The sequence below is a fragment of the Poecilia reticulata genome, chromosome 15 (assembly GCF_904066995.2).
Source record: "Poecilia reticulata chromosome 15, P_reticulata-male-v2, whole genome shotgun sequence".
Taxonomy (NCBI): domain Eukaryota; kingdom Metazoa; phylum Chordata; class Actinopteri; order Cyprinodontiformes; family Poeciliidae; genus Poecilia; species Poecilia reticulata.
In genome coordinates this window covers 10,605,485-10,618,020 of record NC_088844.1, presented here as the reverse complement: position 1 = coordinate 10,618,020, position 12,536 = coordinate 10,605,485, and the positions used below count along the sequence as shown (strand labels likewise).

Here is a 12,536-nt window from a genome sequence, read left to right as displayed (position 1 = left end):
TTAAAAGTGTCTTTCGCGGTGAAAACGTCAGAACAAAACCTGGTGTAGCCAACCACCTTCTAACGTTGCCTAGTTTGTAAATAGAGTCCATGTGTGTGTTATGTAACCTCGGATGTGAATCTGGCTCTTTTGTGGAGGCTTCAGAAAAAACCAGTGGAGAAACGGCATCATGGAGGCCAAGCAGAGCAGGGAGCAGATGGGCCAGGGAGAAACTCAATTTCTAGTAGCGTTACGGCAACCAAACAATATCACAAAATGGAAGAATCTCACTGAGAAGTGGCAGAACTAAAAAGTGATTTGACAAGCTGAGCAAGTATTAATGACAGAAGCAGTGAAGGGGCCTGTGCTAGCACTGTGGGAGCTGCAGAGGGCCACAGATTAGGTGAGAAATCACAAGAACGTGAAAAGTCTGGTTTAAAGCTTGGCCCAAGTTTTATAGGGCATCCAGCAGCACAAGAACGCAGTGGCAGCATCATGATCTGGGATCCCGTTCTTCAGTGAGAGTGTTGGATTTTTTCAATGGTCAGAAATCCAGTTAAAACAACAAAAAAATGCAATTAGAGTTGATCTCTTTGGAGAAGCATTTAATTGTTGCAAGATAAATATTATGAGCACATAAAATCCAACTGGGAATTTGTGGCAAAATGTAAAATATATTATAATATGTTTTCCATCCAACCAAAATCCATCCAAAATGCCAGTATTCAAATGTGAACATCAGGTAGACACAGCAGTATAAGACCTACTACAGAAATTAAAAGTATTGACTCAGGGATTGAACACAGTGGTACAATTATGCATCACTGATACAATTATCATACAGACAATTATTTATCTGTAACATAAAACCCTAAAAAAAAAACACATATGGTTAATAGTTTTGACTTGACACGATTTGCAAAGGTTTAAGAGTTAAAAATACTTTTGTAAGTTCTTGTATTTGGAATATTATCCCTACAGGTTGTAAAAAAAAATCCATTATCCATTATTTAGCTCCAATCACAGATCATAATTCAGGACTTTTTCCGCACCGCTTCAAATAGTTAATTACGAGGCAACGTGTCAGTCAAGTGATCCCTTTAAAACAAAATCTTTCAACGGCATGAATATTTTTGGGCTTTACTGTGAGCCAGAGACTGATTAATTCCTTTGTTATTTTCATCACAGATGTTGTTCATTTGTTCAGTATATTTAAAAAGTTTGAGCAAATTAGTTAACAGCTCATACACCATGTTTACTCTGTACTAGATCTTTTTTTATTCTTTTAGGATAACGTTTGACAAATATTTCTTTGTGTTAGTCGTTCATATTTCACAAAGCATCCCAACCGTTCAGGAAGGACGGTTTAAAACTAACGGCTGTGGTAAAAAAGCTCACAACCACAACATAACAGACATGCATCGCACCTGTGAGTGACGCTTTTTCAAAATGCAGATAATCAGAAAGCCACCATTAGGGCGCCGCTGGGAAACCGCAGCACATTGTTAGAGGACCTGGCCTCCTTTAATTGAGCGCACTTCCATCGCTGGGTGAAAATCTTAACCCCTTTGCTTCCTGCCGACACAGACGGTTCCTCAGCAGGCAATTTTTAGAACAGAAGAGGGACAAATAAACACCGCACAAGTCCAAGTTGGGAGCATCCTGCAAAATTTGTACCATCAGAGTCGTGCTTGGAGGGTGAGGAGGAGGAGGGGGGCACGACAGGAAAGGACTGGAGCTGGATTTCTGAGCACATCCTGAGGTTTTAGGAAGACCGTGACGGGAGAGGAATTCCAAAAGAACCATTGCTTTAACCCGGGATGACTCAGACACAGTGGAGCTATAAACTCTGCTGGGATTAAGGATTTATGGCCTCTGTTTGGCAGATTATTGTTTATCTCAAGGTGACGACAGGCATAGAAAAGGGATCTGCTGGAGACGCTTAAAAACAACCAGTCAACAGTTCAGCCGCTCCAACTTTACAATAGTTGCTCTGTTCTGCTGCCGTCTCACACGTTCCTCCATTAAACCTCCCAAAAATAATAATTAAACTCTTTTCTTCAGTTACCCTTCATTCCCTCCTCCAACATATACAAACTGTATTTAACACAAAGCTGGTCTCTGCTTATCGCTGAATCAGATTACGGGTGTAGGCTTCTCTGAAAAATGAAATAGTTTTGCCAAACACGTTGCACCATCGGATTAGCAGCCAATGAAAGAGTCGAAATGTTTATTGCTCTTAATTAACCCGATCGGTTTTACTGTTATTCCCAAGTAATTAAAGCCAAACAGCATGTATTGACTTTGTTGTGTTTCTTTTGGAAAGGACAAACTGTTTTACTTGCATATAAATAATGTCGAAAAGGCAAACAAACTCTTGGCTTGATTCGTGATTCTCCATCCCTTGTGACTCATCATAAAATTTGAAATATACAAAAAAAAATCTGCTCTCTCTGTTTCATGGACGTTCCTGTGGATTTTTGCTCGAGTGCTGTTACATTTGTAGCAAGTGTGCAGAAACATTTGAGGTATACAGGGCTGCGAAAAACATTAGAAACCAACTACAATCAGGGCCAGCTGATCGTACTTATATATATATATATGACTTGGCTTGACACTTGACTATGACTTTGACTTGACACGAGTGTCAAGTCAAAGTCTGCACAGTGGGGCTGCACAGTGGCGCAGTTGGTAGAGCTGTTGCCTTGCAGCAAGAAGGTTCTGGGTTCAATTCCCAGCCCCGGTCTCTCTGCATGGAGCTTGCATGTTCTCCCACAGTCCAAAAACATGACTATCAGGTTGATTGTCCTCTCCAAATTGTCCCTAGGTGTGAGTGTGTGTGGATGGTTGTTTGTCCTGTGTGTCTCTGTGTTGCCCTGCGACAGACTGGCGACATGTCCAGGGAGATCCCGCCTCTCACCCGGAACATCAGCTGGAGATAGGCACCAGCACCTCCCGACCCCGCCAAGGGACAAGGGTGTAAAGAAGATGGATAGATATATATAAAAGCACATTTTAAAGTGAAAGGTCAACCTCGGTTTGAGCAGAAATTTTAGCAGTTCATCTCTGGAAAATGTCAGGAAAAGGGAGGCAAGGAAAGCTTTAAAGGAGGAGTGTTAGAATTTAAGTTATGAAACATTTCAAGAAAAAAACATTCCTCCTTTAAGATCCAGGTCAACAACCCAAAAGTAAAATAAAAAAAAACCCCACTTCTAAACTGATATATTTTTCAAATTAGTCTTGTTTTTGGCAAAAATATTTAACAACAAAATTACAAACTCATCTTTTTACTGCTCATAGAATATGCCAAAATATGTTTACTGGTGGAGCGCTGACGCTTCCTGAAGCGCAGGATGATCGGACCTTCCCATGCAACTGTTTGTGTAAATATTAGGGTAAAATTCAATAAAACTTTTGGTTCAATTCTAAGTCTAAAGTTCTCTAGTTTCCTCTGTTCCCCGACTCAAACCGTGATAGTGCATAGTTGAGAAAGACAAGGGGAACAGGAAATAAGCAGGAGTTGAACACTATAGGTAATTTATCTAAACAAAATACACATTCAGGGGATTTTATTTGAAGTTGTGTACAAGGGAACAACAAAATGCAGGCAATATTCAGCCGTTTTTTTCCTAATGAGATCTGAGCTGCAGAAGTGCAAAAGGCATGAATGTCAGGAAAAAGGATGTTAGAGGGTTGAGGGGGCTCCAGTCGCTCCACTGTTGTGCAATCATAAATGAAAAACAGATTGGGCCGAAAACTCATGAACGTGAAAATGGCACCACTGGACAACCGGTTCCCTAGACGTAAAGGAATATCAAAGGGAAACTAAATCTTTAATAAGTAAGTTCAAATCTCTTGAGTCTTTTATGCTGAACTGTTGGGATTTTAAGTCTTAAGCTCAACTAAGCAAATAGCAGAACAAAATTTGAGGGGCGAATTTTGTCACAATTGCACCTATGACCCACGAAGGCAGATCTGGAGAACCTCGAGTCATTTTTTACTGCACAGGATTCCCTTTTGGCACCTGTTCCAACCTGTCACCAGAACCATAATGAATATGAGTTACTGTAATCTGACCAGCTGAAATTTAACAGTGGTATTTGACTTTTCTCCACATCAAAGTAAAGACAAACTTGCGTGTAATGTAACGTGACAGTGGGGGGGTCCCATGCACGTGTCTGTGCGTGATAAGGAAACTGGGTTGCCCAGTTGTTTATCATGCTAGCAGCATGCGCGTTGCAGACGGTTCCGATGTTTCAGCCCTTTCCTTCATAATATGCGCAAAGCTACATCAGTACTTGTGCGTCTCCGCTCGCAAAACATCACTTGCAAGGACGATTCCATGAAAGCTGACTTCCCTCCTGACGGGCAGTATTTTAAATTCTGCTGCCAGCTCGTCATCATCTCTAGATTTCACCTCAGGGATGTGAGTCTTTGAATGGGAACCTCATCGGCCGTCACCTTTTATCTTATCAGAGGCTGACAACCATCCTGCTGGCCTGTCCTGATGGAGGAAAGCACCCGACCACAGGAGGATGTTTGGCCATTTGAAGCCCATTAGTCAATTGTTCCCCATCTCTTGTTGCGTGAGACACACGCTGTGTTTTCGCCGTACCAACTCATCGAGCTGTGAATGTTTTCTACCAACTCAAATGAACCTGAGGACCATCTGTGAAAGCCATTGGATCCGCAAACACATGCACAGTTGTTTTTTCCCGCTGTTGCCATCAGCAGAGTGAAGAGAATAAAACAAAATCCGTGCAACCAGTTTCACCTACTTTGTAAATAGGAAGCAGGATTAGGAAGAAGCCATTGTAAAGTTAGCCACCAACCACTTAGGAGACACAGCAACTATTTTGGCCTATACTTAAAACACTGCAGCATCAAGCTGTGGCAATCATTCTCTCCATCAGCAACGGTGAATGCATGGAGTTAAATACGAGGCAGTCCTGGAAGAAAAACTGCATAAGATTTGAAACTGAGGAGAAGGTTCACCTTCACCCTAAAAATGCAAAAGAACTAAAATGGAGTGATTTAGATCAATGCAGAATGGTCTAATAGTCACAATCAAGATGTAAGCCTGACTGGAAATCAGTGGAAGAGCTGAAAATTGCCATTCAGAGAAGCTCTCCAATCAATACAAATATTTTCTGTGAAACTCGGAAATGTATTTTGAATTGCATCTCCATCAACCGTTTCTAATACTTCAAATTCCAAAGCACAGCTACTCTCTAGCAAAGTTGATAGAGACACACCTATGGAAGTGAATTTACTAAGTAGTCTGATTCAGGGACGCTGAATGCAAAAACCCACCACACTTTTCAGATTTGCTTTGTAAAACATTTTGAAAACCAGTTCATCGTACTTTTCCACCTGCACAATGATCAAATGTAGAATGGTTCCAGTAGTATGATGACTACTATAATAAATAAAAATAAACAAATCTCAAGTGGTGTTCCAAATATTGTGAAGGAGGAAAACTTGAAAAGTTGTTCCAAAGCTTCGATGCTGGTGCCGGTACTGACCTCTCTGACTGTCTACATCCAAAATAAGTTCTTTAGATGATTTAAGACTATAATGAAAGAGTTTGGGTATATATCAAGGTGGCAGCCCACGCACTGCTTTAAAAACAAAATAATGAACAAAATCTGTTTCCCGAATGAGGCTGTAACTTCTCAGGGTCAAGTTAGGAATCTGGCTGCAGTTATGATGCAGGAGCAGCTTTACAGACAATGTTACAATGTTAAAATATAAAGAAATGTAATAATCTAACTATGAGGTAATTAATGCATCCAAAGCTGTCTTTATGTCACTTTTAGAGAGGATGGGAAAAATATTTCTTAAATCCAAACCATGAATCTCCTGGACACATCTGGGACTAAACAGGTTTCTTAGACAGGAACAAATAAATGATACATCATTTTACCCCTGAACCTGCCTGATTTAATCAGCAAAAGAGATAAAGTCATTTGAGTGGCGTAGAACAGATCTATCACACAAGCCACACGGCAGTGTGACACTAAATTACATGTATCCTGAACATATACATCAACGCAACACGCACAACGAAAGGAAACACGCTGAAGAAAGAATTGAGTTCCCCATTCAGATGGAGAAAAAACCCTGAAACAGCTGTTATATTCCTGCCACTTTTTTGTCATTACATAATAATCTGGTAAAGAAACTTCTTCATTTATTAGTCAGTGAACTGTTTCCAGTCCTTTGCCAGTGCATTTTAAAAATGTGGAATTAAATGACCAATCATGTGACCCACTTCTGCAGCAAAATAATAAAATGTTACTATTGTTATTACCTCAATTTAACATAGAGCATATCTCCTGTTTAGCTGACTACATCAAGATGAAATTAACTGATAATATGTTAGTCATAAGTCGTTTAGTAACACGGCTGTCTAGTCTCGTTGCGTAGTGTCTACAGAAAGAAGCCGCAAACCATATTGTGTTTCTCAAAACTTGTCTCTTTCTCACACGTCTTCCTTCGCAACAGAATAACAAGAAAAGCTGAAGTAAAAAAGCAGCATTAATCCCTTTACATATTGTACTCTGTTTCTACTAAGTTGTCAGATCATTAATAATAAGCAATTTTTAAATGGTGACTTTATTTGTTAAGGGGAACAAAGCTATTCCAAGCAGCCTGGCATTATGTTTAACTAATCTTGGTGAAAACAGCTGCCTCTAAACATCTGCTTTAAACTCGTATTCAGTCCATTACACCAAGTGTTTAAGAGATTATGTCCACTCTTCCTTGCAGAATTGCATCAATTTCTAGCATTTATTTTACTATTAAACTTAAAAGTGTTTAATAGTCAGCTTTCAGTTTCATGAAACTGAAAGCTGAGCAATTGTTCTCCTTCAGGGCGTTCTTCATGTCTATATGTTTTCTCTTGTCTCTTTGGGTTGTCTTGTGTTTTATCAAAGCAAAACCAAAAGCTTTGCACTCTGTAGTCTGCAGTGTGATCTGCCACTCACCACTTAATTACATATGTTAGATATGGTCTGGGAATAACATTGAAGTTTAAATCAAAATTAGCTGTGTTTCACTGCAAAATGTGAACATTTTGTGGATTTTGCTGGTTGATATGTTCGCTGACCAGGTTAAATCAGGCCAATAAGTCCTTTATCTGCATTTTGTATCCATAGCAACATAATCTATAATTGCATTTAGATTGTACCCATCATATGTGTTTGTTTTAAAGAGATTAAAATCATGTTTATTTATTTTAATTACCATTTTCACTGTGTTTCATATCTAAAGCAACCATGTTGGACTTTTATCTTAATTTTTCCATTTTCAAACATGGGCGTTTTAACTCTTTTCAACAGAAAAAGGAGCACATAATTAAACCACATATTTCCACCACTCATGCCATGCCATGCCTTTTTCTTTTCTTTCAGCTGGTATAAAATAAATTTATATAAGGAAGAAAGTTCCTGTCCAGGGTTTCAAATGCGGATGTTCTTACTGTGAGGCAGGCGCTTCATCCCGTGCGGCGCACCGTCCTGACATTTGCAAAATGTACAAAATGTACAACTTCCTCAGAACTGGACTCACTGCAGCAAAGTCTTATAAAATGAGGAGGAAGACATTCCAGCTTTTCCCCTGGTTTCTCTCATTCTAACCAACAACTTTTTTTTTTTTTTTTTTTAGAAATAATGAAATTCCCTTTTGTTTTTAACATCACCAAGATGTTTCTAATGCCAAACACACGTGATTATTTCCCCTTCAGGCACAATGGAAGAAGTCAGCTTTAATCTCTTGATGATCATGGGTTTTCATCAGTGGATGGATCCCTTACAGTCTTTACACACAAACATTATAAGAATATCTCCCTTTCACTTCATAAACTACATTCAAGTGAGGTTATTACAAATCTGTGTGGATATTTGTTGACAGAAGATCGTCAGAGACCAGCCCTCCTCCCGCTGAACTCAACATCCTCATCAGTGTTTGTGTACGAGATACTTCAGTCGAGATTCAACAAAACAAACCTGAGATTATCTGCTTATGGAAACTAATGAGACCACATTCCAGCGGCTCTTAACTAAACTGTCTTGTTTTCTGAATAAATGCGGTGAAGCATTTGAATTATACACATTATCAAACCAATCATTTTCTTGCAGATGAATACAGGAGCCCTCTATGCTCTTGATTCTTTGTTTTCCACTAAATAAACACTCCTGCTGTGGAGATGTCTCCACTGCTTTCTGAATCTGAGGAATGAAAAACATTTGCTACCAATTAGAGGAGCTCTTGTCCATCACTCAAGATGCAAAACAGGAGGGAAAGTCAGGAGATAAGCAAAGACAGGAGCATCCATCTTGAAGGCTTCATGAAAGTCCATGAAGATTCACTTGTTTCAGGGAAGTACAATATTCTGTTCAGCACAACAGGTAGATCAACGAAAATAAAACCAACAACCAGATTTTTAAAAAAAAATCTAAAATCAACATCACCAGTAATCAAATTAAATATGTAGCTGAACGTCGTATTAGTGAGCTTTTGGAGACATTCCTTAAATTGGGTTTAGCTGTATCCATATAGAGATGATGGATATGCAAGCAGCTTCTCAAACTAAATTAGAAAATAATTTAAACAAAAAGTATTTTTACACAAAAAATACCTGTGAACAGATAGCTGCCACCCTTTGAAAGTACATCTGCACTTATGTCTCCCAGCTTTCCGCGGCTCCTTATGTCTTTCTGCGGCAGCAGACATCCGGCTGAAACCGCAGTGACAACGACCCGGTCCAGATCAGCTGGCTCCTCTACCCCCTCCAGCATCATATTACTCTGGTGCTTTGCCCATATGCTGTGTACTTTTGCCCTTGCCTGGTTTTCAGACCACAGAGTCTAATTTTAGTTGTGTAATTGTCCTGGCACAGAAGGTGCTGGTTGGAGATCAAGTGTTTGGACAGAGCCGCAGAAAAGGACGTCGGTGAAACTGGGTCAAAGAAAGCAGCGCTGAAGGCTCGTTCCAGGGCTGGAGCGATGCATGAACGATGCATGAGCGATGCATGAGCGATGCATGAGCGATGCATGAGCGCAGCGTAAGCAGCGAGTTTTTGGACCAAAACAAACATGTCTACATGATGTCCACTGAAATCTAGATTGAGGATGAATTTGGTTTGAGTGTTTAGAAGATATTTATCCCAAATTACAAATTTTACCAAGCTCAATGATTTAAGGAGTTCAGTAAATAACAAATTTTGCATTAATTCTTATTCGTTGTGCTTTGAGGAGCTTTAAAACACAGAGTTAAGCTTTACTTTGACTATGACTATGTCTTCTAGTGCATAAAAAGAGAAGCTATAAAAACCTCACCTTCCTCTTAAAATTTGTCAGCTGAACCAAGGTTAGCGGAGACGTGGCGTCTACTAAAAGACTTTGACAAACAACTTCAGCCAAGGCACAAATTTAAGCACTAACCTTTTGAGAACAAAATAAAAACAAAATGCATTTATCAAGTATCTGTAAAAAAAAAAAGTGATGTGTATAGAGGAGCTGCAGTCAGTCGAGAGCTGCGTCAAAAAAACGATGCGCAACAACAAAAACACATGGAAAAAGCCTAAAGAAGAGAAAATCACGAAGGATGATGTCATTACACACAAAACGTTCTTTTTAGATTGACTGACTGAAGATGGTGATTCTACTGATTTTTATTGATTAATCTTAAAATATGTCTAAGAAGAAAATAAGGCTATCAAAAACAACCAATTATCTGATGGGGTGTCATCACAGGAATGTGATTAGGGACATTTTGGACCCATCAATACAGCTGCGAGTTAAAATATGTATAGATTTTTACCATTAGTCTTCCAATAAAATGTAAAAAAAAAAAAAAAAGTTTCCAAATCCTGTTTTAATCCTGTTAATCTAAAACAGTGTTTTCATCCAGAAAGATAAACTGTATCACATATAAGATCACAAATATTTTAAGTTATAACTTGTGCCGATTAAATTGATAATTAAATTGATAATTATCACAACACTGCAAAAACACAAATATTACCACGTATTTTTTGTCTAGTTTATAAATTATCTTCTAACATGGGAAAAATGTCTTGTTATAAGTGAAATAATCTGCCAATGAAACTAGAACTTTTTCATCAATATTAAGGAATTATTTACTTAAAACAAGCTTCTATATTCTGCAAAAAGTTACTTGTTAATTAGTTTTGTCTTATTTCAAGTATACTAAGGTATTTGCACTAGATACTAGACCAGTGGGATTTGGGGGTTTTGCAGTGAACAGTGTTGGAGCAGAAGCGTAAAACTGTCAGGGGCCAGATTTAGATGGGGCCTGCACTCCAAGGGCTCAGGCAGTTTAATTATCTCACCCTGTCACCATATTCTGCAGGAGTCTACTAATGACCCATTCATTAAAACAAATGTATTCAAGCAGGAAACCACTTCCCACCTCTCCAGGAGCAGAACTGCTTTCTGCTGAAACATTTCCCTTCTTCATCTTAACTCATTTAAATGAAGAGCCATCAGAGGTCTTGGACTAGGTCAGACGACAAGATAATGGCTCATTTAATCAGATGGCTTTGAACAACAAAAATCTTAAACATGCAGCACGTTATGTTCTGAGAACTCTTATCTGCTTTTCCTTGCTAATTTTCATTTATGCATTGTTTGCAGTTATTGCCGCCCTTAGCTTTTTGTTATCTGCTTATTCCTTCTAGGATAGTGTTTATCTGATTACAGAATATCTCGTTCCTGAATGAAGCCACTGAGTGGAACTATTGATCCCATCACCACTGTGTTCTCCCTTCATTTAACTTTCCTATAGAAAGCAGTCGTGGCCCTGCTTCTTTCTGTATTTAACAGTGTCGAAAACTAACTCCCAATAAAACAACTTATCCCCGCTGAGCGTCACGGCTTCCTCTAAGCCTTACGAGTGACTTCAAAAGTTATCGCACTCCACCGGCAACTGCATAAAGCCCACTGAGGAAGGAGTTGCTTAAAACAGCGTGCAGCAAGCGACAACATGCGGTCAAGGATTTACATGGTGCAGGAGTAGTTTTTAGCTCAGCGGGGTCTATTCTCGGAGCTCTTTCATGTTATCTGCTGCTGCAGGGGAGCTGTGTGCAAGGGTCTACATTCTCACACTGGCACCTGCTGTGGAGGTTCAAATGCAACTGTGTTCAAGTCCCAACCTCTGCTCCAGTGGTTCAGGAGTCCTCTTTCAACTTCCTGAGCAGCTGTCATAACACGCACATCGATGCAGGGGATAATATTAACACGGAAAATGATAGATAGATAGATAGATAGATAGATAGATAGATAGATAGATAGATAGATAGATAGATAGATAGATAGATAGATAGATAGATAGATAGATAGATAGATAGATAGATAGATAGATAGATAGATAGATAGATAGATAGATAGATAGATAGATGTCATTTTTCACTTTTGAATGCAGTGCATACTCCATAACTGAGACTATACGCAGCTCTTCAATTTAGCATTATTGAATCAAAATCTGTGAATTACTAACCAATTTCAGTGTCACTAGCCCCTTACTCAGCAATATCTTTCTTATGTTGCTTGCCTGGACCTCTGTCTAACACAGGCGGGTTTATTCCACACTGCTTAGACATGCAAAAAATCAATAGAAAACTCTTGGTTACAACTACAATAACTTTTTTCCCCCTCTTAGCGCCCTCCCAGCCCTGCCGCCCAGGGCAGAGAGCCCCTGTCAAAACGACCCACTGCTTACACCTGACGTCACTGCTCACACCCCGTACACCGATGCGCCAGTTGCGTCCCATTTGACCTTGTCAGCGTTTTTCGCTCTACCTACTACTGCACGCAGGCTTATTTAAACTAAACATTAGCATTTGTGGATTTGCGGGCCAAGAATCACCACTTTGTTGGCATTCCACCCCACGCACGCACTCCCACACCCTCCATTCACTCTGGGACTCTATCTGGCCGCCTGAGTCAGCAGTCTGCAGCACATTACGCTGGTCGTCGCATGCGAAACGCAACACATACTTACCCTCATGAAGATGCCGTCACATGCGTCACGGTGGGAGTAAAAAAAATAAAAACGTCGGTGCATGCGGTCGCCAGCTCCTCCGTCTCCCCCTCGAACAGCTGCAGAAACTCAGCGCTCCGTTATCTAGCGGCTGGCACACATACGGGCTGCAGGGGGGGGGTTGGTGGGGGGGACGGCAGGGGGGCGAGTTCTGACTGGCCCAGATTCCGACAAAAATAATAATATGGGGGGAAAAAAAGAGAGATAGAGAAAAAAGCACGGGGATTATATTTGTTGTAACCAAGCCGAGCAGGTGGTGGTGAAATAACGTCACACGGTTTTTTTCTCTCTCTCTCTTTCTCTCTTTGCTTCCAAAGAAAGTCACTCCGCTCACTCTGAAATCCCAATCCAGTTAAAAGGGGAACACTGGCCACTCTTTCGAGCATTGATTTCATTGATCTGCTGTCAACAACTAAAGCACTCAGAGAGAGAGGGCCCAGTCTGCCCCCAATAAAACGCACCAGATAGACAGCTGACGCTGACGCGCGAAA

General features: G+C 40.1%; 1 protein-coding gene across 1 annotated transcript in view; it reads right to left on the bottom strand.

The window, feature by feature from the left end:
* The window catches only part of LOC103476687 (equilibrative nucleoside transporter 1-like), a 34,138-nt gene extending 22,003 nt beyond the window's left edge, over nt 1-12,135 (bottom strand). The window contains exon 1 of the mRNA XM_081616615.1: nt 12,007-12,135. The gene's annotated coding sequence lies outside the window, so the exon portion shown is untranslated. The remainder of the gene's footprint in view (nt 1-12,006) is intronic.
* Nucleotides 12,136-12,536: the final 401 nt, after the last annotated feature.